At 44.2% G+C, this 26,112-nt stretch overlaps 1 long non-coding RNA gene across 6 annotated transcripts in view; it reads left to right on the top strand.

The window, feature by feature from the left end:
• The window catches only part of LOC102490105 (uncharacterized), a 76,255-nt gene that overhangs the window by 1,341 nt on the left and 48,802 nt on the right, over positions 1-26,112 (top strand). For 4 of the 6 annotated variants that reach the window (XR_336048.1, XR_336043.1, XR_336047.1 and 1 more), the window contains exons 2-3: positions 1,997-2,086; positions 3,076-3,276. This is a non-coding gene — a long non-coding RNA (uncharacterized LOC102490105). Of the gene's footprint in view, positions 1-1,996; positions 2,087-3,075; positions 3,277-15,420; positions 15,487-26,112 lie in introns of all 6 variants that reach the window. The other 2 variants (XR_336044.1, XR_336046.1) reach the window with 2 other exon arrangements.

Below are 26,112 nucleotides of genomic sequence, written 5' to 3'. Positions count from 1 at the left end.
AGGGATGTGTGCCCTACTGGGGAAGCAGAGGAAGCTAGAATCAGGGCCTGGGTCCTCCCTAGAGCTAAATTCTGGGTGTATCTGATCCCTGCCAAAAACAAGGCCCTGCTCCTACCAGTCCCAGAGACTGGCTGTGACTCATTTCTGCTGCCTTTGTTTTGACTGCTGCCTGATGCAGCCTGGCTCTGCAGTGATGCAGATGCTGATGCTGTTGCTAAGCAACTGAGCTACAGCACAAATCCTGTGAGGCCCCGTTCCATTCACCCTCACCCCAGAGCTGCTGACAGTGGTTGACTTTGTGCTAGCTGTAAAAACGGGGAGCGACTCTTATGCAAGTCCAAGGGTACGTTAGGGCAAAGGGTGCCTACGTGCATGACCATGACTGAGGGGCAAAGGCAGCAGTAACAGCTTCCATTTACTGAGTGCTCGTTCCGTGCATGCACTGAACATGGGTAAATTCAGCTTATTTTTAATAGCAGTCCCAAGACACATGTTGTAAACCACTCCTGTTTTACAGATGAGAAACCCAGGACTTAGAGAGGAAAATGGGCTTATCCAAGTCCACTTAAATCTTAAATGGTGGTACTGAGATTTAAACCCAGGTCTATCCGATTCCAGGGCATAAAAGAGGAAAAGGTGTTGAGCTTTGATTTCTTTGCCACTTCAGCCATCATCCCCTCCAGCTCTTTCGCTGGTTGTTTGCAAATCCTAAGTGGGATCACACTGTACTCTTGCTGCAGCCCACCCCTGGCTGCCTGGTGCCCTCAGGACGAAGCGCACCCTGAGCTAGGTAGTGCTGTGTGTGTGGCCTGGTGCCACTGAGCCCTCTGGTGGCCTCATGCTTGCTTCTCACACCCTCCTTCTGGTATGTGCTTCAGTGTGTACCTCAGAACAGGCCGCTCTCCCACCTGGACCTCCACAGTTCCTCTTCCTCCTCCAGGCAGTCCTGAGGCTGAGTGTGGGGCCACTAGCTCCCAGATGCCCTGCACACATGCCTCTGCCATTCATACAGGCTACCTTACCAGGTGCTGGGATGTCACATTGTGCTCACCATGTGACCTGCTCCAACATCTGGCCTGGGACCTGGCACACAGGACAGACCCGTAAATATGTTCCAAGTGAATGAGCACCCCGAAAGCAGCTGTTTGAATCTGTGTTATGAGCCTCCTAAGGTCTTTGGTCTTATGTGGGTTGGGGGAAAAGCTGTGTGTTAATATTTATTCTGCTCTGTCATGGGCCAGACATGGTGCTGGGGACTAGGGGATGTCACCATGTTAGCACTCAGTGCTTCGCACACAGCTCACTGTACAGGTGAGGAGCCTGAGGCTCAGAGTTGGAAGTGACTTGTCCAGGGTGTCACAGCTTGGGATTCACAGTGCCAGGATCCACGCCCAAGTCTCTGGTTCTGCAGCTTTGCTGTGAAATCCCAGGTCTTTCTGAAGGGCATTTTAACTGCACAGAAAAGAAGAGCCCTGACATTTCCACATATCCACGGTGTGCACAGACACCTTCGGAGTGGACAGCATCTGCCAGAGAAAGAAAAGGCCAAGTGAGAGAGTGGGAGTGGAGGAGGGTGGAGAATAGCAGGTGGAGGAGCTAAGGAAATGCAGAGCTGCGGCCCTGCCCAGCCAGGGACCTGGCCCTCCTCAAGCACTAGGAGCAACCTCCTCTCACCTGCATGCTCAGTGGGCTACCCACTGAAAGCAAAGGCCCAGCTGAAGGCCCGGCCTGCAGCCTTTGTTTCTTGCATCTCAGCTGGCAGAGGCTCGGCCACTCTGACCTCCAGAGCTTGCCCAGAGAGCTATGGCCATCCTTGGGCTTCAGTAGCTCTTCCCAGGGAGTGAGCAGGGGACACATGCAGGAGGAAGTCACAGTACTCTGGGACAGCCAGAATGGCAGGAGGACCATGTGGACGGGGTACATGGGTGGGTGGATGGCTCAGGGCAGCTCAGGGCAGCTCAGGGTCCAGCTGCCAAGGCCATTTCTCCCTCCTCAGGGCGGTATCAGGAGAAGCCTCCTTTACTCATGACTTCCACAGCTCAGTTTTCACAGAAGTGAGGCTTATTAGCTGCACATCATAGAGACGGTAAGCCTTGTTCATTCATTTATTCATTCATTCAGCATGTTCTATGGAGCTGGTCAAACATTAGGCATCTGACTCCACGTGGATGCCCACTTGGCACCGTGCTGGCAGGCTGATGCTCTTCACAGCTCCGGGGAGCATGGCTCGCCTCACTCTCCACAGAAGATGCTTTAGCGCAGTGCACGAGCTGTGCAGCTGTACCCTGCAGCTCGAGGACACAGCAGTGACCCAGACAGAAACAGTTCTTGGCCTCACAGCCCCTAGTGAAGGGCTTAGTGTGGCAATTGGAGCCCTTTATAATAGTAAGTGCCAGGCACTACCAGACACTTCAGGTTTACGATCCATGCTTTCCCCAACAAAAGGAACCATTGTGTAGACTGGGAAACCGAAATGTGGAGAAGTCAAGTGATCTGGGCTAAGTCCGTCCACCTCATACACAGCATAGCCAGGGTGTGAACACACTTGGCCTGGTGGCAAAGTCCAGGTCCTCAGAGATGCACAGAGGGGTGGGCACCTGTTCCACAGAGGTCTCCGCCTTCTTAGGGGAGGACTTACTATGTATTGTGCACTTAGCATGTGCTCATTACAATGATGAGAGTTTATGCACAAGCTTTTCTTCTCATCTTTAAAATCTCACGACAGTTGGGGACAGGGACCTAAAGAGAAAAAGGGACTTCCTTACATGAAGAGGCAGAGCTCAGATGGGGACCCTGAACCTCAAGTTCTTTCCACTTCATGGCACTGGCTGTGAGGTCATAATTAAATGTGGCAGGTAATTGAGTGGACAGGATGCTGAGAAGTTCAAGAAGAGACTGTCTCATTTTGCTGAGAGTAAGACAGGGGTCTCAGAAAATGACCTGAGGGGGAAAAAAAAGAGCAGGCAAGCCAGGGCACCCCAGAGGAAGGGCCTGGCGAAGGCTCTGATCTCCTGACCTAAGGCCACACTTAGACCCAGGCCTCCAGACTCAACATCGGCACCTTTCTTGGTCCAGGACCTGGGGTGCTCTTAATCTTCTTCTCCCCTATCACCCTAACAACTAGTGGAGATGTTCCTTAGACGTCAGCTGGAATCAAAAAGTGGGCAAGTTCTGAACAACCCGAAGCTGCTAGCTCACCCATGCTGAAAATTCTGGGTGGACTGAAAAAAAAAGGAGGAAACAGATCACCTCTTTCTAGGTGCTTCCATGATAAAGGTAAGGGTCCTTGAAATGTAAGTGTCTTGCTTCCATAGGTTTTCACTGTATGCCAAGGTTTTCTGCTGCGAAGCTGTGGTGGTGTGCTGAGATTCCCCCACTCAGGGGACTTCTAACCTTCCACATGGCAGGGCCCAGCAGCCTTCCTCCACCTTTCCCCTTTGCATGTAACAGAGCTGAGAATATGCACACCTTCCTGTTATTCTGTCTCTCAATAAGCCCCAGCCCTGGCGTAACCGCCCCTCCCCAGGTCTGTCCGCCTCCAGGCTTCTTTCCTGAGTGTGATGCTGCTGACGCACAGCAGTTGTGACTGCAGGATCATGCCCCTGTAAGGGAGCCGTGGGCACGCAGAGGAGAGAATAGCTAGCTCATTTTAGGGTGGCGCACAAAGGTGGCCTTTGAGCTGAGCGTGAAAGGTGGGCTGAGGAGATGGTCACCAGGCCTATAAAGGAGCTGATCAAGGGTCCTAGAAAGTTCTGCAAGTTCCTTTAGAGCTCCGGAAAGGCAATTTCCCAACAGATCTTGGAGTGTTTAGTTCTTCAAACTGGGAAAACCCCATTCCAAGCATCATCTATCCCAACCCCAATGTCTTCACTCTGGGCAGGCAGAGACGGCACTGCCTAGACAAGGGTCAACAATGGGGAGAGGGGGTGAAGGATGCTCTAATTTCCTCATCTGTACTGTGGATAGAATCCTATTTCCCCATCGGGTCTGTAGGAGGGTTAAATAGGGGTACGGTGACTGCATTCTGCCACAGGAGAGGAGGGTGGGGACAGGGGAGGGTGAGGGAGTGAGAACTCAGGACTAAAGCATGTTCATTAACAGGGCTTACTCGTGTACTGTGGAAGGTAGCCTTGGGAGTCCAGCTGCCAAGATCTGAATCCCACCCCCACCCCCACTGAAGAGTAGAGGACTTTGAGTGAAGTAATTACCTTAGTGTGCCCAATTATTTCCTATATCAAGACACACAGCAAATGACTCAGTTTATTTGGAGAAAGCCAATGTGTTTGCTCACAGGTACTATTCCCAATGTTGATGGCATCACTACTGTCTCAGCACACCCCTAACTCAAGAGGAACACCTTAGGGGAAAGCATAATATCACGGAGGCAGGCCAGCTTGAGGCTCAGTAGGACTACAGCCATTTTGAAATTAAGAAAGGCCATCAATGAGAATAATCCTTATTTTGGCTACTTTGACTCTTCTTGAACATATGGTTCAGGGCTTGACTAGATACCTGAACAAAGTTTATACACAGAATCTAGAGTCCCCCTCTCTAGATTTCGCCTCTCCTGGATCTACCTCCTCTCTTTACTTTTTGGTGATTGTGCTATCTTAGGCTCTGCCCTCTTGTTCCTCTGAAAGATGGTGGACTTTCTTTCTTCCTTTTTTCTTTCTTTTTAGAAGACAAGATGTGACCTTTCAAAAGGTCTCACACCATGATCCCCCATCTCCCAGTCTTTCCAGTTGACCAGAATCACAGGCATGCACATGCGTACCTGGCATGTGCAGGTTAACTTGGGAACTGGGCCCTGAGCTTCCATGTGGCTTCTACATTAGAGTGTTGTGTTACCACTGTGCCACCACAGCTGGGCCAATTGCGAGTTTTCTAGCAGAGCTTCATTTTCCTCACTTTATGCCAAGATCACAGTCCATCCTCATACCAAAGCCACAGAAGTGAAGAACTCCCTCTATCCCAGTCCTTTCCACACACGAAATTTTGCTTGCTTTTAATTGCCTTTCAAAGTCTTTAGTAGAGTTGCTTTTTGTATTCTATCCATAGTTTTTAGTTATTTCTGGGAGCATTGATGGCTGCTAGGAATTAATGCAATATATTCTAAGCAGAATTCTAAGCTGAATTTTAAAGGAAAAGGAGTTGTTTATGCAGGAAATCTGGGCAAGGGCATCTAAGACAAAAAGTTCTGCATGTACAAAAGCATGAAGGTGGGAGGTAGTATGATAAGCTCAGGTTTCCCTTGTGATAGCATTCTTTTAAATAAATAGACGAGAGAAAAGGCTTGCAAGAAGACACAGCTACAGCTTTTTTCTTTTCTTTTTCTTTTCTTTTCTTCCATCCATCCAGAACAAGCCGCAGTATGGTGTGCTTAGCCCTGCACCCCAAACCGCAAGGACGTGGGAGCGCTGGGAGGAAAGCACTAGGTTCTCACACTCGGCTCCCGTTTCAGCACAACCAGCTCTCGCTGGGTTCTTCCGATTGTACTAAAAACTGAGTCTGAGCTGTCCATACAGCTTTTTTCTTTTCTTTTTCTTTTCTTTTCTTTTTTTTTTTTTTTTGCATCATTACAGCTTGCTTTTCCCCCTTGAGAGAAGAATTGAGATAATGAGTGTTTTAAATTCCTCTTACTGAATATAGACCAAATCCTACTACACACATTCTCATATGCACAGCCCTCCAGCAAGCAGCCCTGAAGGGTAATGACACACTTCGGGCCCATTGTTTGAGACAAAGTCCAGAAACTTATTTCTAGCATCCAGATATTGTCAAAAGGAATCTATCATTTCCTAACTCTTTAAAATTCCTTGCAGATTTCTATGACATACACATGACTTTACACAGAAACAGATCAGCAGCAAGCTCAATGCAATGGTTTGTAAAGAACCTCTTTTTAGACCCCTCTCTCCCTCATCTCTATGTCCATCCCAACATGCTACCTGCTTCAGAGACGCAATCTACACACTACTCAGTGCTATGGACTGAAATGCCCTTTAATTCTTTTAATTAAATTTATTATTATTTTTATATTACATTTAATCACATACATCTTTAAAGTGTATAACATTTCTTTTCCCAGCATGAGTACCATGCATATCGGTCAAGACAAAGACATTACTGTCCACATCATCATCATCATCAAATAGCTTTTGGGTTTTTTTTTTCAGATTATTATTATTGTTTTTGTATCCTCATGTTTTTTTAAACATTCAATCACTATACAGCATTTGGCTTGTAAAGAGAATTTAGCTAACATGAAATACTTCCCAGATCTGTCCAATAGAGAATACTATCCATGTTAGCATCATCAGGTAATAAACTGTTTCTTTGTCCCACAAATGTCATGCCTCTCAATTTGTTCTCATGCTATCCTTCTCTATACTCTTCCCTTCTCCTCCTCCCCCATTCCACACTGTCTTCAGCGTCCATAATTATTTTCACTGCTTTTATGCCCTCCATTATTTCAGTCTCTACCATACAGTGTGGATAGTCGATATATAATAAGCGGATACATACAGTATCTTTCCTTCATAGCCTGGCATGCTTCACTCAGCAATAAATCTTCCATATTCAACCACTTTCTATCAAATGCCAGGGTCTTGTTTTTTTATGACTGAATAATATTCCATAGAGTGTGTATTCCACAATTTTTCAATTCATTCATCTGTTGGTGGACATTTGGGTTGATTCCCTGTCTTAGCAGTTATTAATAATGCTGCACTAGACATTGATGTGCAAGTGCTTTTCCAACTGAGCATTCTCCTGTCCTTTGGGTAGATACCCAGAAGTGGGATTGCTGGATCAAATGGTAGATTCTTGAGGAACCTCCATATTGTTTTCCACAGTGGCTGAACCAATTATATTCCCACCAACAATGTAGGAGAGTTCCCCTTTCACCACAACTCTGCCAACATTTATCACTTTTTGTATTTTTAATCTTAGCCATTGTGACAGGGATTAAGTGGTATCTCATGGTGGTTTTAATCTGCATCTCCCTTATGATAAGGGATATGGAGCATTTCCTCATATGCTTTTTGGCTGTTGTATGTCTTCTTTAGAGAGATTTTTGTTCAGCTAATTTTCCCATCTTTTAATTGGTTTAATCTTTTCTTGGGGGAGGGGGTGCGGTAAGCTACTTGAGTTCCCTGTGTGTTCTGGTTATCAGTCCCTTATCTGAGGCATATTTTGCAAAAATATTCTCCCATTCTGAGGGGTGCCAAGTCACACTAATTACTGTGTTCTTTGCTGTGCAGAAACTTCTTAACCTGATATAGTCTCACTTGGATATTTTAGGGATTGTTGCCTGTGCTTTGGGAGTCTTATTTAAGATGTCTTTGCCTACTTCAATGTCTCCCAGAGTTTTCCCAGTATTTTCCACCAGTTGTTTTATAGTTTGAGGTCTTGAGTTCAGATCTTTGATCTAGTTTGAGTTGATTTTTGTTAATGGTGAAAGATGGGGATTCAATTTCATTTTCTGCAGGTGAATACCCAGTTTTTCCAGCACCATTTGCTAAAAAGGTTTTCCTTTTCCCACTGGATTGATTGGTATCCTTTGGCAAAAATGAGTTGGATGGGGACCAGCAGTTAGTGTAATGGCTATGTCACTGGACTCCCATGTAGTCGACCACGGTTTGAGTCCCAGACCTGATGGCTTAAAACTCAGGCCAGGCACATGTGCGTGCATGCCCAAGATCCTGAGAGGATAATTGGGGAGAAGGGGTTGTGATGTGGCCATCCCCCCTGGGGGGTGATTTCTCACTTTCTGTCTCTCTGTCTCTCTCTGTCTGTCTGGCAAGCACATATGCCCCATAGCAAAAACCTCTCCAAAAAAAAAAAAAAAGAGTTGGATGTAAGCTTTGGGGTTTACTTCTGGGGTCTCTATTCTATTCCATTGGTCCACCTGTCTGTTTTTGTGCCAATACCATGCTGTTTTTATTATCACAACTTTATAGTATATTTTGTAGCAGGGAGTGATATGCTGCCCACTCCCATTCTTTTTGCATGTGATTGGTTTGGTGATATGAGGTCTTTCATGATTCCAGACAAATTCAATGATTATTTTTTCTAGATCTTTGAAGAATGTCTCTGGTATTTTGATTGGAATTGTGTTAAATACATAGATTAATTTGGATAGAATTGCCATTTTGAATATGTTAATTTTTCCAATCCAGGAATATGAGATGTCTTTTCACTTTTTTATGTCCTTTTCAATATCTTTTTTGAGATTTCCATAGTTTCCTTTGTAATGGTCTTTGACTTCCTTAGTTAGGTTTATCCCTAGGTATCTTACACATATTGTGGCTATGGTAAAAGGGATTCCTTTCTTCAGATCTACCTCATTCCCTTGTTGTTTGTATATAGAAATGCTATAGATTTTTGGATGCTGATGTTTTTTATCCCAACACTATACTGTATTAATTTCTTATGTCGAGAAGTTTTTCAATGAAAACCTTTGGGTCTTCTAAGTATACCATCATGTCATCTTCAAATAACAATATGTTTAACTCTTCTTTGCCTATTTTAATGCCTTTTATATTTTTCTCTTTTCTGATTGCATTGGCTAAGACTTCCAGCACTATATTTAAAAGCAGTGGAGAAAGTGGGCAGCGATGTCTACTACTAGTTTTTAGTGGAAAAGCTTTTAGCTTTTCCCCATTTAGTATAATGTTAGCCATATATGGCTTTTGTTATATTGTGAAATGACCCTTCTATACCAATCCTGCTAAGAGTCTTAATCATGAAGTGATGTTGTATTTTATTAAATGCTTTCTCTGCATCAATTGAAATGAACATAAGATTTTTATCTTTCTTTCTGTTGATATGGTGTATTATATTTATGGTCTTGCATATGTTGACCCACCTTTGCATCCCTAGATAAAGCCTACCTGATTGTGATGAGTAATCTTATTATATGTTGTTTGATAGGATTTTCAAGTATATTGTTGAGATTTTTTCATCTATATTCATTGGAGATATTGGTCTATACTTTTCCTTTTTTGTCATGTCTTTATCTGTTTTAGGAATGAGGATGATGGAGGCTTCATAAAATGAATTTGGAAGGTTTTCTTCCTTTCAGGTCTTTAGAAATAATTTGAGTAGAATAGGGGTTAACTCTTCCTTAAAAGTTTTGTAGAATTTAGAAGTGAAGCCATCCGGATCTGGACTTTTCTTTGTCTGGATGTTATTTATTACTGATTCAATCTCCTGTCTTGTTATGGGTTTATTCAGGCTTTCTATGTCCTCCTAATCCAATCTTGGTAGATTATATGCACCCAGGAATTTGTCTATCTCATTCATGCTCACTTGTTTGTTGGCATATATTCACTCATAGTATCCTCTAATGATGTTTTGTTTTTCTATTGTGTCTGTTGTAAGGTTGCCTGTTTCATTACATATTTAATTTATCTGGTTACTTTATTTCTATTTTTAAAAAAGAATTATTTTATTTATTTACTTATTTTTTTAATTTGACCAGTGATAGACAAATAAAAGGGGAAAGTGAGAAAGCAAGGTGCCAGGCCCAGGGTTTGAACCACGGTTAGCCATATAGGAGCTTAACACCTTAATAACCACACTACCTGCTGGCCCCAGAGTAATACTTTTAATTTACTTTAAGAACTTCTCTTTTACACTCATAACTGGGATAACGTTCAGTGAGAGAGGTCTAGCTTTCAGTCTGTTTTGGCTTTCACCATGTCTTCCATACTAACTTAATCATTTACAGTTTTTGATTTAAAGTGAGAGGTGTGTGATGTTACTTTTCCTTGAACAATGGGACAGCATTGTAAGGTTATTAATTGGCTTAATTTCAATATTATTGCGTCTCAAGGAATAGGAATCCCAAGGAAAGGGAGAGAAATGGGGTGTGGAGGTGGGAACAGTTGGTTGGTGGAGCAGCCAGAACACAGCATTTATCCGTTAAGTTCACTGTGTTATGTGGGTGCAAGTTATGATACCTCAAAGCAATTATAATAATAACACCAGTGATCGTTTGGTGTTAAACATATCACACCTGATTTTGTACACAGTTCAAAACTCTGTATCTCTGAGGACAAAGCAGTGACAATAGGCTCACCCCAGAAGCACCCACAACTGAAAGGTCTCTTGAGAAATGTCCATAGAGACCCACCATTGAGAGTCAAGCTGTTAAGCACAGACTGAACGCTAAGGTCACAATAATAACAGACTTAATGAAAAATTCAAAATACTGCAACAATTACCAAAACGTGACACAGGAACATGAATTGAGAACATACTATTGAAAAAAAAAATGGCAGTAACACACTGGCTTATGCAGGGTTGCCACAAACCTTTGGTTTGTAAGCATTGCATTATCTGGAAAGTGTAATAAAACAAGGCATGCCTATAAAAATAAATATTGGGTTGTCTGAAAAGTCATAATACATTTTTGCATAGAAAAATATAAAAAAAACCTTGACTTTTCTGATGACCCAATAATTCTTTTTGTGTCTACAACCTATCTGATACTTTTACCTTAGCACTATTTTTCACTATATTTATTCATTTACATGTTTTTCTCTGCTACCATAATGTAAGTGTCTTGAGGGCAGAAACATATCTTCTTAAATACCTCCTATAAACTTAATAAATTGATATAAAACAATGATCATCAAATTATGTAAGCAATCATCTAGACCTCTTGATTCATAAAAAGATGCCATGAGTTTAAAGATAAACATGTGACAAGTTTCTAAATAAAATAAAACATTTTAAAAACAGTATTGGAAAGTAAGTGTATTGACCATAGTCAGCTCATAATACAACAAATAGGTGAATAGAATAATAATTCATGACAATCATGTTTAATGAACTGGCAACAGGGAAATTTGGTCAAAGAAAGGCAGAGGAACTTTGTCCTTTAAGAATTAGAACTGAAGGGCTCCGTAATCATCTGGCATCCACTCAGTGTTGTATCTGTGGTTAGAAATGTACACAATAGGAACTCCTGGGGTCTTCTGGATTTTTCATTTAAGGTCTTGGTCAGCTGTGGTCACGATGTAACACTTGTGCTGTATATACTAAGCAGTCATACTATACTAAGCAGTCATTCACATAGCTTCCTTTGTGTGCATGGTAATTGTTCAAATCTTGGATCCTTGGCAATCCTTAGAACCACTTGATACTTTTGCCCCAATTTCTCAATTTCAGCCATTACACAGTCAGTTTTACAAGGGATACACTTGGCATACAGACAGGCCATCATTGACTAAGTCCAGTTTGGCTTTAATGGAAAAGTTGATGAAGTTGCTATCAACCAGGATGTGGTAAGGTAGACCCAGCTGTGTATTCTATTGAAAGAATAAGCAGGAAGGGTGTTGAAGGACGTCTCTTTCCTTCAGCATGCTAGGATCTTTCTTTTTAGTTTTTAATCTACCCTTTTCTTTAAACCTCTGATCTCTGAGACTAAGCATTCTCTCCATGGTTGCATACTTCCTCGTTTTCTTTGGTTTCCCCATGCTCATGCCATACTCTTGTTTCTTCCAGAATCCTGATTTATCTGGTTACTTTCTTTCTTTTTCTTTATCAGTCTAGCTAATGGTATGTCAATCTTGTTAATCTTCTCAAAGAACCAGCTTTTGCTTTCATTTATTTTCTGTTTAATTTATTTCTGTTCAAATCTTTATTATTTCTTTTTGTCTGGATTTTGTTGTTGTTTTTCCAATCCTTGAGGCATGATGTTAGATTGCCTATTTACCACCTTTCCATCTTTTTCTTATGCACACTAATTGCTATGAATTTCCCTTTTATGACTGCTTTTGCTGTATCCCATAGATTATGGAAACTTGTATATTCATTATCATTTGTTTCCATAAATTTTTAAATTTTAAGCTTAATTTCTTCAGTAGTTAAGAAGTCATTAAGAAGTAGATTGTTGGGAACCAGCAGTTAGCATAATGGCTATGTTGCTGGACTCTCATGTAGTTGACCGTGGTTTGCATCCCGGACCCAGTGGCTTAAATCTCACACTGGGCACGTGTGCGTGCGTGCCCAAGATCCCTAGAGGAGAATGGAGGAGAAGGGATTGCGGCATGACCATCTCCCATGGGGGGGGGATTTCTTACTTTCTGTCTCTATGTCTCTCTCTGTCTGTCTGGCGAGCGCACATGCCCTATAGCGAAAATCTCTCCAAAAAAAAAAAAAAGAAGAAGTAGGTTGTTTAGTTTCCACATATTCATGTACTTTTGAGGGTGTTTCTTGAAATTAATACTGAGTTTAATTCCATCATGATCAGGGAAGATGCTGGGTATAGTTTCTATACCTTTGAACCTATAAAGGCTTGATTTGTGTCCTATCATATAGTCAATCTTTGAAAAGGTTCCATGCCAACATGAGAAGAATGTGTATTTTGTTGTCTTAGGGTGGAAAGTTCTATAAGATGTCTGTCAAGCCCATTTTATTTATAGTATTGTTTAGGTCCTGTATCTCTTTGCTTATTTTTTGTCTAGAAGATCTGTCTAAAGGAGATAATGGGGTGTTGTGATCCCCAACAATTACAGTGTTGCAACCGATCTCTCCTTTTAACTTCCGCAGTCTTTCCTTCATGTATTTAGGTGGTCCTGAGTTGGATGAATAGATATTTATAAGCACTATGCCTTTTTGATGAATTAGTCCATTTACTAATGCATAACACTCTTTATCTCTTCCTAAAGTCTTTATCTTAAAGCCTCTTTTGTCTAAAATCAGTATTGTAATTCCAGCCCTTTTTTGATTTCCATTTGCATGGAATATCTTTTTCCATCTTTTTCTTCACTTTTAGTCTATGTATGTTTTTATCCATAAGATGCATTTCTTGTAGGCAACAGATAGATGGTTTATGGTTTCTTTAAATTTTTTTTTATTTTATTTTTATTTATTTATTTATTTATCTATCTATCTATCTATCTATCTATCTATCTATCTATCTATTCAGCCAGTCTGTATCCTTTGATTGGAGAATTTGATCCATTAATATTCAATGTTATTATTGATATTTCTGGATATGTTCCTATCATTAAGTGAGCCATTTTCTTAGTTGCTTTTTGTTATCTTATATCCATCCACCTAACTTTTTAGTTTTTCTAACTTTTTAGTTCCTCTCAGAACCTTTTGAAGAGCTGGTCTGGAGTTGATCAATTCTTTCAGGTTTTCTTTATCTGAGAATGTTTTTGTCTGTTTTTCCCATATGAAGGATAATCTTGCCGGATATAGTATTCTTGGTTGAAATTGTTCTTCATTTAACACTTTAACTATATTTCCCCATTCTTTTCTTACCTGCATTGTTTCTGATGAGAGGTCCGATGCTAGCCTGATGGAATCACCTTCGTAAGTAACTTGCTGTTTCCCTCTTGCCAATTTTAGTATCTTGTCTTTGTCTGTGGATTTGGCCAATCTGGCTATGATGTACATTGGAGAGGATCTGCTTGGATTGATTCTATTTGGGGTCCTATGTATTTCTTGGATCTGGATATTTGATTGCCTCTCTAGGTTTGGAAAGTTTTCTTCCAGGATTTCATGGAATAAATTATCAATATCTTTATTATATTCTTCGTCTTCTGGGATACCAACTATCCAGATGTTTGGGCATTTAGTGGTATCCAGTATTTCTTGTATATTATCCTCATTTTTCTTGGTTATTTTCTCCATCTTCTTGATAATTTTTTCCAGGTCAGAGATTTTGTCTTCAACATTCGAGAGTTGATCTTTTGCATGATCTAATCTACTTTTAATACTTTTTTTTTTGGAGAGGTTTTTTTTTTTTTTTCTTTTTTTTTCTCTAGGGTGTGTGCGCTCACCAGACAGACAGAGAGAGACAGAGAGACAGAAAGCGAGAAATCACCCCCCAGGGAGGATGGCCACACCGCAATCCCCTCTCCTCCGTACTCCTCTCGGGATCTTGGGCACGCACGCACACGCGCCCGGTGTGAGTTGTAAGCCTCTGGGTCTGGGACTCAAACCACAGTCGGCTACGTGGGAGTCCAGCGACATAGCCATTACTCTAACTGTTGGTCCCCTACTTTTAATACTTTTGAGGGAGGTTTTAATTTCCTGTATCACATTCTTAATCTTTAACAATTCTGTTCAATTCTTTTTTTATGGTGTCTCTTTCTTCTTTCACATCATGAAAGGACTTTCTCATCTCCTGGAGCTTGTTGTCTCTTTTCTCTTGCATCTCATTTAGTTTGATCACTACAAATATTCTGAATTGTTTATCCGACATTTCTCCAACTTCCATTGTGTTGTCTGTGGGTGATGAGGAATTGATGTTTTCCCTTGGGGAAGAGACATTTTGTTGGTTGCTCATGTTTCTTGTGCCTCTGTGATGGTTTCTAGTTGTCTGGAGATCTATACATTCCTCCCTAAATTATCTCTGAGCATTCAAAGGTGTGCAGGAGTAGGAAATTGGTCCTCTCTCTTCTGCTCTGCCTCCCTGTTGCTCACCAGCATTCTGCACTGTTGTCACTGGTCTTCAGTGACCTATAGTCCTCCTAGTTTCTAGAGAGCAGGTATACCTGAAACTGAGCTTCTGAGCTTCAACTCGGTAATAAGGAAGTGGAGTGGAGCACAAAGCTCACTGAGTGCTGTCCATAACACTGAAGTCAAAGAGTTTAAAGGCGAATGGAGGAGGGGATGAGCCACAGGTCCAAGGCATTAACCTTGCAGCTGCAGGCAGCCTGCCTTCTGGCAAGGCTCTAGGCTAGAACGGGTGTCTGGATGGGCTGGAGAGGGGTGAAAGTTCGTCTCCAATTTATTTTTTAAGTTTCCTCATTTATTTTTTTCCATGAATGATAAAGACAGAGAAAGAGAGACAGAGAGTGAGACAGCACCCCCAACAGAGTCTTGGTACCATTATCCACCCCCAACCTTGGCCAACCTTGGATCTTGGGCATGTGCATGTCTGGTTCACTCAGGGAGCTCTTTGGAGCTGAACCTGGCAACATGTGGTCAGCCTTGCAGAACATTGCATTTTACTGCTGCTCTACTGTCTAGTCCTACTGAACTCTTCTGATGTGATCGAAGACTACTCCATTGCCTGCCTAAGAGGCTCACAAAGGCACCGCTGTGGAATGAAAAGCAGAGATAAATGATAATATGTTCATCTGACCTGTGCATTTCTAACCTTAGTTAAAAAATAATTTTGACAACTAAATTTTTAATGGGCAAAAAAAACAAAAAGATTTCTGCTTATGTTCACTTGAGATAAATAAAAGAATCAGTAAAGCGTGATGGTTGTTTTTACTCTCCACACATCTGCCTGCGGTATAGGAAAGGCAAAGTCAGAACAGCTTCACAAAAGACGAGCATGATGTTTTATTTATGGAAGCGTTGGCTGATCTTGCCTTTACCAGTTAGGATTTACTAGGAAATGAATGCTCCTTTGTGAGTTTTTTCTTTTTTTTTTTCTTTTTAAAGGAGCTCATTGCCCTCTTTAATCTCTTCCTGTGACAGCCGATATTGAGGCTGCAGAGAACTGTGAAGGTAAGAAGCCTGCTCTTGTGCCTTCTCCTTCAATGGCAGTGAGGATATGGTCTCCAGTCCTGAGGGCAGGGCATGCAGACTGGTTTCTTCCTGATCTGGGCTGCCAAGAGGGTGCTGCCCTCAGTGTAGCTCACCCTGTGGCAGTGGAAGGGTGGGCCGGGAGTGCTTAGGCCGCTCGTCCACCTCAGCCAACATGTCTTTGGACCCCTGTGTCTGATGGGCAGAGGCAGCATGTATTGTAGGTCAGGCTTATCCGTGACCCTTCCCGGCTCCTAAAATACCTCTCCATGAAGCCCTTGAAGAACAATTTATCTCACTCAGAATAGAGTGCAGTCTGCAAATGGCCTACCAGGCTCCCTGCAGTCAGGCTTCCAGCTGCCTCGTGGGTCTTTCCTCACTGCTGTCAGTTGCAGAGCCCAAGCATTCTTCCTCCTCGGGACCTTTGCACATGCTATTCTGGCTACATGGGTCAAGCGTCTACTCATTTTCTTCTGTCTAGTGTCAGCTCCTCTGACAACAGTTTTTCTCCTTACCAGCTTTACTGGCCTCCCGAGCACCTGTTGCCCTCTGACATATCACATTTTTGTTTGTTCACTCTGTACCTATTCCCACATGATTACCAGCTATGTAATATATCCCTGGTTCTCTTTTTTTTTTTTTTTGAGAATTTATCATTGGTTCATTTTTATTTTTTTAAGAAGTAATAATTCATTTATTTAATTCCATTTGTTACTACTTTAAAAATTTGACCAGAGAGAGAGAAAGGAAAAGTGAGAAAGCAAACCACCAGGTCTAGGACTTGAACCACGGTTGGCCATGTGGGAGTCTGGCACTGTGTCACCTGCTGGCCCACTTCTTGGTTTTCTTTGAACAGTGTCTGGTACTTGGTAGTTATTGAAAAAAAAAAATGTTGAATGAGCAAATGAATCTAGTGTGGTTTTCCAAGTGTCTCAATTGCTCTCGTTCTGAATTTCCTTGTGTTTAAGATGGAAATAGTGATACCTACCTCGTAAATTTGAGGACACGAGATACGTTGTTCTTGAGAATACAGAAAACAAAATAGTAATAGTGCAAACGGCTTCTGCTTTTCAAGAGAACATCTGTGCCCAGTGCTGTTGGGTAATAGGTGCCATGCACTGTGTACTTGCCACGTGGCAGGACGGGCCAGCACCTTATGGGGGCGGCTCTCCCTGTGAGCACTGCCGCACTGGCCAGCCTACCCCAGGCCTGTTCTGATCTGCCCAGCAACTGCCCTGGGAGTGAGGGCAACATGGGAACCAGTGTGCACTACTTAGCTCCTCTCCCACGAAGGCACTACGTGCTATTATCCTGAGCTGGTGACTGAGCAGGTCAGAGGTAAACTGCCTCACCCAGTGTCACACAGCGAGTCTGTACGGAATCTCGGTGTAAGGCAGTCCCTGTCACACCTCATCCTTCCTTCATTCAACGAATATTTTTTGAATACTTACTAGGTACTAGGCACCATTAAAAGGATCTATCAGTGAGCAAAACCAAGTCTCTATCCTCATGGAGCTGATGTTCTTATAGAAAGAGGTGTGCAATGACAAAAATACATCACACTGGCTGGTGACAAGGGCTCTGTCTCAGAAGCCAGACTGGAGTTGGTAGCAGAAGTCAGCAGGAGCAGGCTACACCAAGGCAAGGCCTAGGACCCCTGCAACCGTCCCCAGGGCCAGTCTTAGGGCTGGGCTAGCAGAGAGGGAAGCCATTCTTCCAGTGAGGTTGTATCGGCTCCGGGCAGCTTTTACCTGTCCTCCGACTACCTGGCCTTCTGGAAAGGAAATACCCTGGAGAGGGTCTGTCCGCAGTCACATGGCCCGAGGTATGCTAATGTCACTTTGTGCACCATGAACTGTGCAGAACCACATTTGCAGGTCTGTTAAGGGTTCCTGTCTTGGGTGACTCAGGAATCAAGGAGTTGAAGCCTGAGCTGGAATATATGGGGCATTTGGGGCTCACAGTGAGTGTGAGGATGAGTGTACCTAGAACTGTGGAGTAATCAGAGGTGAGAGGGGCTAGGATGGAACAAGAACTGGGGAGGTTTCCTGATCTGGCCCATACCTCGTCCATACCCTGTGTATTTACAACTTGGTAGCCCTTCCAGGACCCACTCCAGAGCCCTCCAGAAAAAAGACAGGCCCTGCCTGGGGTACTCCCAGTGCAGCGGGAGCTCCCAGATTCCATGGGGCAAGAGTGAGGAGAGGGCACCCCTGCTCTTCACCCTGGAAGCCCTGTCTACTTCTCCTTCCCTGTCTCTGAATGCCCTCTCACCTCTCCCTTACTGCCCTGGGGAAGTCCAGCAAGTCCTTGAAGTGGTAGCGTAAGTATCTCCGCTTTGGTTATGCTTCCTGTGACCTACCTGAGCAAGCAGACCCTGTCCTCTGAGCCTGTGTAAAGGCAGCATTTAAGATCACAAGCTTTGGAGTCAAATGTGCCCATTCAAGGCTTGGCTAGGTCAAACCACTGCCACGTGGTCCGGGTAAGTCACGTCACCCCGTCGGCCTCATTTTTCTCCTCTATGAGTGATGATAGAGCATACCACCTTCGTAGGGTGGTTGGATAAATACATAAAATGACTCAGGTGAAGAGCCTGGCCTGGAGCCGGTGCTCAGGGTGTAGCGAGCGGCTGCGTGTTGCTGTTGCGTGCCCTTTATCCCATCCCTGGACAAAGTGCACCCGTTTTCCGCCTTCATTTCCCTACTGCCCTCCATGAGGAGAGTCCTGGGTCCTGCCCAGAGCAGGGGCTAGACAAACTCCCCCTCTCTGTTTCTATAAATAAAGTTTTCCCGGAATGTAGCCACTTCCTTGGGTAGCATGTCATTTATGTCCCAAGAGCAGTGTTGAGTATTTCTGATGAAACTGCACGTCTCACAAAGCCTTAAAATATGCCCTGTCTTGTCACCTACAGAAAAGTTTGCTGACCTCTGGCCTAGAACAATATCTAACACCTGATAGATGCTCACAGATACATGTTCTGAAGATGAGAAAACGAATGGTGCCGTATAGCTGTGTTATGAGCTGTGGTAATGGGGTAGCCCCATTGGAATTTTCCTGTTGTTAGTCTTTGTTTTTGTTTTTTTTTCCCTTTCTTTCTTTTTGGCAGGTAGGCTCTCTCCCTTGAGCTAACTGGTATTTAAAACTGACACCCTGATTATTAACCTCATCCGAATGTGCTGGCTGTGTAGGTGGGCGGTAAAGCCTGGAAAACAGAAACTGAGAGGAGAATAAGCAGGGGCGAGAGGAGGAGTCATGGCAGGAAGGGGTGCAGAACGCCCCTTACACTTCTCCGCTGCCACTGGCCCAGGTCAGGCTCTCACGAAGTCAGACGTGGTTGGTTGCAGGACGCCAGGCCACAGTGTGGCAAGTGGGAAGCAGCAGACTGAGTGAATGAGCGAGGCAGCCCTGTAGCATTGGAAAGAGCACAGGAGTAGAACCAGAGATGGAGTCTACACCCCAGCTTTATCCTGCCAGGTGACCTCAAGAGCTCAGTTCACCTCCGGGCTCCAGTGGGGACAGGACTCCGGCCTGCTTCCCTCATAGGAGGTTGAAGAGTAGAAAAGGCACAATGGGTACCCAAGGAAGAAAACTGCCACTTACAGAGCAGCGACTGTGTGCTGGGCACTGAGGAGGGCATTTCATAAACTTAGTCAATATTCGGAACAAGCCAGTGAGGTAGAGACCACCAGCCAGTTTTACTGATGAGGAACTGAGGCCCAGAGAATGAAGCTGGTGGTCTTTTCATGTTGTTTGACTTTATGAGCTGGACTAATCCCAGGAAAGGAGGAGACAATAGTGGGTGACTTCCTCAGGTCTATGAAGTGAGTTTCTTATCTGAACATTGAGTAAGCTCATAGGAGAGGAGTTAATTTTTTTTTTTTTTGGCTATAGGGCATGTGCGCTCACCAGAAAGACAGAGAGAGACAAAGATACAGAAAGTGAGAAATCACCCCCCAGGGGGGGATGGCCACGCGGCAATCCCTTCTCCTCCATTCTCTTCTCGGGATCTTGGGCACACAAGCACACATGCCCGGCGTGAGTTTAAGCCTCTGGGTCCAGGACTCAACTGTGGTGAACTACATGGGAGCCCAGTGACATAGCCATTATGCCAACTGCTGGTCCTGAGAGGAGTTAAAAATTTACCAAGAGCATTCTCAACTCTTCTTTTTAGTTCAATGAGATAATATAAAGGCATCAAATAAAAATAACGTTACCTTTAGTGAGTGCTCGTTTTGCGCTAGACACTCTAGGACTTGCATTGACATACATTATTTTGCTAACCTCATGAAGTCATGTGAGGGAAATAATTTTAACTCCATTTTACAGATGAGGAAACGGAGACTCTTAAATGTTAAGGCCAAGGTCACAGAGCGATGCAGGGCAGGGCTAGGACTGTAACTCTCATCTGTGAGACTCATGCCACTAAGCTAATTGCCTCTCATGTCGCCACTTATTTATCATCGAAGAAGAGTTTACTTTGTTTTCCTTCCAGAAAAAAAAAAAAAGGTCTCCCTCATTTTTCTCCTCTATGAGTGATGATAGAGCATACCACCTTCGTAGGGTGGTTGGATAAATACATAAAATGACTCAGGTGAAGAGCCTGGCCTGGAGCCGGTGCTCAGGGTGTAGCGAGCGGCTGCGTGTTGCTGTTGCGTGCCCTTTATCCCATCCCTGGACAAAGTGCACCCGTTTTCCGCCTTCATTTCCCTACTGCCCTCCATGAGGAGAGTCCTGGGTCCTGCCCAGAGCAGGGGCTAGACAAACTCCCCCTCTCTGTTTCTATAAATAAAGTTTTCCCGGAATGTAGCCACTTCCTTGGGTAGCATGTCATTTATGTCCCAAGAGCAGTGTTGAGTATTTCTGATGAAACTGCACGTCTCACAAAGCCTTAAAATATGCCCTGTCTTGTCACCTACAGAAAAGTTTGCTGACCTCTGGCCTAGAACAATATCTAACACCTGATAGATGCTCACAGATACATGTTCTGAAGATGAGAAAACGAATGGTGCCGTATAGCTGTGTTATGAGCTGTGGTAATGGGGTAGCCCCATTGGAATTTTCCTGTTGTTAGTCTTTGTTTTTGTTTTTTTTTCCCTTTCTTTCTTTTTGGCAGGTAGGCTCTCTCCCTTGAGCTAACTGGTATTTAAAACTGACACCCTGATTATTAACCTCATCCGAATGTGCTGGCTGTGTAGGTGGGCGGTAAAGCCTGGAAAACAGAAACTGAGAGGAGAATAAGCAGGGGCGAGAGGAGGAGTCATGGCAGGAAGGGGTGCAGAACGCCCCTTACACTTCTCCGCTGCCACTGGCCCAGGTCAGGCTCTCACGAAGTCAGACGTGGTTGGTTGCAGGACGCCAGGCCACAGTGTGGCAAGTGGGAAGCAGCAGACTGAGTGAATGAGCGAGGCAGCCCTGTAGCATTGGAAAGAGCACAGGAGTAGAACCAGAGATGGAGTCTACACCCCAGCTTTATCCTGCCAGGTGACCTCAAGAGCTCAGTTCACCTCCGGGCTCCAGTGGGGACAGGACTCCGGCCTGCTTCCCTCATAGGAGGTTGAAGAGTAGAAAAGGCACAATGGGTACCCAAGGAAGAAAACTGCCACTTACAGAGCAGCGACTATGTGCTGGGCACTGAGGAGGGCATTTCATAAACTTAGTCAATATTCGGAACAAGCCAGTGAGGTAGAGACCACCAGCCAGTTTTACTGATGAGGAACTGAGGCCCAGAGAATGAAGCTGGTGGTCTTTTCATGTTGTTTGACTTTATGAGCTGGACTAATCCCAGGAAAGGAGGAGACAATAGTGGGTGACTTCCTCAGGTCTATGAAGTGAGTTTCTTATCTGAACATTGAGTAAGCTCATAGGAGAGGAGTTAATTTTTTTTTTTTTTGGCTATAGGGCATGTACGCTCACCAGAAAGACAGAGAGAGACAAAGATACAGAAAGTGAGAAATCACCCCCCAGGGGGGGATGGCCACGCGGCAATCCCTTCTCCTCCATTCTCTTCTCGGGATCTTGGGCACACAAGCACACATGCCCGGCGTGAGTTTAAGCCTCTGGGTCCAGGACTCAACTGTGGTGAACTACATGGGAGCCCAGTGACATAGCCATTATGCCAACTGCTGGTCCTGAGAGGAGTTAAAAATTTACCAAGAGCATTCTCAACTCTTCTTTTTAGTTCAATGAGATAATATAAAGGCATCAAATAAAAATAACGTTACCTTTAGTGAGTGCTCGTTTTGCGCTAGACACTCTAGGACTTGCATTGACATACATTATTTTGCTAACCTCATGAAGTCATGTGAGGGAAATAATTTTAACTCCATTTTACAGATGAGGAAACGGAGACTCTTAAATGTTAAGGCCAAGGTCACAGAGCGATGCAGGGCAGGGCTAGGACTGTAACTCTCATCTGTGAGACTCATGCCACTAAGCTAATTGCCTCTCATGTCGCCACTTATTTATCATCGAAGAAGAGTTTACTTTGTTTTCCTTCCAGAAAAAAAAAAAAAGGTCTCCATTTAGCTCTGCAAGAGTAGCATGATTGATTACGATAATTATAATATTGTGCAAGTAGAGTTTTCAGTGTGGTGGAGTCCAACACCACAAACACAGCTCGAGTAACCTGAGTCTTTTGAAAGAGCTGATAATTAGGTTCTTATAATTATACACCCTGTTTTCTCAGAGATAGAAAGGAAAAATAGGTTTCGGAGGTTGAGAAAGAGTTCTTTACCAATTGTCAGAAATGACTATTTTAACTGAACCAGGGAAAATGTAGAATGTAAAAATATGCCTCCGGGAGCCGGAGCTCATGGAGCGAAGGCCCAATGACTTCCCATCTAGGTGGCTTTTTACTTTTAATGACTCTATCACCGAAACACAAAAGGCTTAGGCAAGGCTTAATTTTAGATTGGATTTCACTGACTGCAGCTGCTGCTAAAAGCAAGTGTTGAATTATAGTGTGCCTTGAGGTGCGCTGGGCTGTGGACGTGGGTACTGACCTCCCTGGCATCTTCTCCCCCTCTTCAGCCAATAGATCCACCTTCCTGTGGGATACTCCTCTCCTCACACACAGTTCTTGGACATAGAAAGGAACCTGGGAATTAGCCAATCAGCCCTTTGAGCTCTTCTGTTGGTCCTGGTGATCTGGACAAGTGAGCTGGCCTCTCTAAGCCTGAGGCTTCTTTTTTTTTTTTTTTTTTTTTGAGAGGTTTTCGCTATAGGGCATGTGCGCTCGCCAGACAGACAGAGAGAGACATAGAGACAGAAAGCAAAAAATCACCCCCCAGGAGATTTGGTCATGCCACAATCCCTTCTCCTCCACTCTCCTCTCAGGATCTTGGGCACGCATGCACACACGCCCGGCATGAGTTTTAAGCCACCGGGTCCGGGACGTGAACCGCGGTCGACTACGTGGGAGTCCAGCGACATAGCCATTACGCTAACTGCTGGTTCCCGAGGCTTCTAATCTTTATAATAGGTGTAGAGATTCTACCTCTACAATTAAATTGCAGTGAGGGTTAAATAAAACATAAAATTCATCAACATTTTGTAGAGGTGCTCAGAAATGTTAGCTAGCATCCTAATTATTACTGTTTGTCATGGTTTGTAAAATTATAGTCACACTCCTTAAACTGTGAAGTTAAACACATACAAGTTAATATAAACCTTTCTGGGGATTTCAGCCGTAAATCCCTCCTGGCCTGGGGGCTGGGCACACACCTCAGTTTTCTGTTTTTCTCCTCTAGTCTTGATGTTGTGGCTTCTTCGGAGTTTCTGTTTTCTTCTGGGCTGTCACTATTTGGATTGAAAAACAGTAGCTCTTTCAGCCTCTCCTCTCTTGGTGACAGGCCCATGACTGTCTCACTGATTTGGAAAATGTCTATGTAACACAGCCACCAGGACACAGTGCTGATGGTTGTGTAGGGCTAGGGAGTTGGTTGATCAGATGTCCTGATGAGCAAATGCCTATAGTATTAAGCTTCTATTTTGAGCAATAGTGTATGGTCTATGTGAGGCTCTGCTTGGAGACTTACTGTCTTTGCTGGAACCCCTCCGATTGTCCCCTTATGTCTCCTGCACCATTCTCTTGGTTATGATCAGTTTCTCTGTGAGTTATCGCTGCTACTTCAATTATACATCAGGGTGACTGACTGTCCCAGTTTGTCCAGGGCTGAGAGGTTTCTGGGCCACCCTTAGACTTTATTTCTCTTCCTGGTCTTCTAGCGTGATGCTGATTCCTACTCCCAGACCCTTTCATACTGCATGTGTGAGTGTCCTGAATTTTTTGTTTTCCTCTACTTTCCCTCCCTCGATTCTCTTCTTGGGTTCTTGCCAGCATCCCTAGAAAACCCCATTCCTAAGGAAGCATAGGACTGGTTTGCTTACCACGTTACTGGTACCAGATCTCTCGTGATACTAGCTCCAGCTCTTGGCCCTCATCATGTCCCAGTCCACACATCCTGCACCGTTTCACCCTCACAGTTGCCCTGAGAGGGAGGGCCTGTTGGTATTGCCATCCTACACACAGAAAGGTGTGGAGATTGAGGTCAGTGCTAGCCAGGGTCACCCAAGTGCACCCAGCTCTTAGCACAGCATGCACCCAGGCTCCTGGATGTGAAGACGTCTGGGGCAACTGCAAAAGCCACCGGGTAGACCGCGCAGCAATGGCTATGCTTTCTCAGTGTTTTACATTCATTTTCATCTATTACGGTTTCCCTGAATGTGCTTTGTGGTTCCACTTAATTCCTTCCTGATGGTTTGGTCATAAAATCCCCAGAAGCATTTATTGTGTGCCTGCTACATACCCTGGCACTTTATTAAGTGTTTCACTGACATCACTTTATTTTTGTTTTATTCAAGTCACACAAAACCCCCAGAAGGGGAATATTAAAAAGTTGATTCTATGGAGCCTCATAGAAACAGGCTCTGTGAGGCGACGGCCCCGTCCACATGATACAGCTGGTTGTGGGCAGCGCTGGACCCTGTTCCCGGGGCTTTTGAGTAAAAGCCGCTTTGATGAACATTAGTCATTGGCAAATACTCATTTTTATGTCCTCGAGCAAATCCTAAACTCGTGAAAGTCTGCAAAGATATCTTAGGTTTCTTTATTATCTCCCAACCTGCTTTGGCCCAGTGCTACGCGACGCAGTTTGTGCTGAGAATGGACCTTTGAACTGACACTTTCACAGGATTACCAACACGAAAACAAACAAAATAAAAAACAAACAAAAACTAGAGCAGCCAGAATTGTGAGGCCCATTTTCTTGGTGAAGGAATTAGGTATGGTGTTATAGGAAAGGAAACATTTACTGTGCTCACACCCTGTTCATGCTGGGCACTTTCTTAACTGTGTCTCAGGTACCAGGCTCGGAACTATAGAACAATGGAGGCCCGTTTCATGGATGGCGAGACCGAGGCCTGGAGAGCTTTGCTCCTGTGCCCAAAGTCTGACGGGCTTCAAAAGTATAGCTTTTCTTCTCCCTACATAAGCCTTTCTGCTTTTGTGTGCTGCTGGCCACCTTCTGACCCAGCGCCAAGCCAGCTGGTTACCAAGGCGCCTGTCAGTCTCCACCTGGGGGGGCTGTGTCTGGCCCTGTCCTGTGACAAAGCCCTTCTAGCTTCCTGCTACGCACTCCTAGATCCCTGCTGTGACACAGATGGCGCTGGCTCAGGCTGGCAGGCATCCTCATTAAGGCCTCTGGAAAGGCTGGATCAATCGTGGCATTTTCCTCAAGGAATCAATATTTTGGGTGAAGCAAAATCCTGGGAAAACAAAATGCTATGGAGCACAGGGCTGGGCAGAAAATTAGAAATTCTCCTTGAGTTTGGTTGTACAAAGAAGATATAGGAACTCTTTAGCCAGAGTGCGCGGGTGGGGATGGGGAGGTGGTATTTATGAGATCAAGCCAGTGGAAAAATGCAAGTCTCGTGACTGGTGTCCCAGAAGCACTCACAGTGCTGGCTCCAGAGTCCTGACTTGTCTTGACATGCGGATTTGGAGATTACATTTTCAGGAAGTGGAAACTAAGGCCCAAGGGAAAAAATGGCCTGAGGCCCCCATGATAGGTAGTTGAAGAATGACTGAAAGCTTCTTAGAAGTAATAAGACAGGGCCTACCAGGAACATGGCCATTCCGCACCTAACCCCAGGAGGCTGGAAGTCAGAAGAGCGCATTTACAACGGGGCTCCAAACAGAAAGGCCCAGGCCCATCGGAGCAGTTAGTCTGGGCTGGGCTGGGCTAGCAAAGGAAGCGGCTCAGTGTCCACATCCCCAGGAGACTGAATTTGACCACATTCGGTGAATTTAAAGACAGGCGTGTGATTTCCGAAATCATACCTATTGGATGCTGACCGGGGGCCAGACTTCTATGTGCTGGGGATAAAACAGAACAAAAATAAAGTCCCTCTTCTCCCTCATTCTAATGGAAAACAGTCTGATGAATGAAAGCAGTTATGACATAAAAGGTTTGGAATGATGGTGAAAGGTGGTGGTCCAAAGGTGGTAACAGGGTTTCTTGCTTCTCAGGGAAGTAGTACTTGTTGCTCTAGGGCACTGACACACCAGCTTTGCATGTTTTCTGCATGCTTCAGGTGGGAGCATCTAAA

This window comes from Tupaia chinensis, unplaced genomic scaffold (genome assembly GCF_000334495.1).
Source record: "Tupaia chinensis unplaced genomic scaffold, TupChi_1.0 Scaffold000612_1, whole genome shotgun sequence".
Lineage (NCBI taxonomy): Eukaryota > Metazoa > Chordata > Mammalia > Scandentia > Tupaiidae > Tupaia > Tupaia belangeri.
This window is presented reverse-complemented; position numbering and strand designations above follow the sequence as displayed.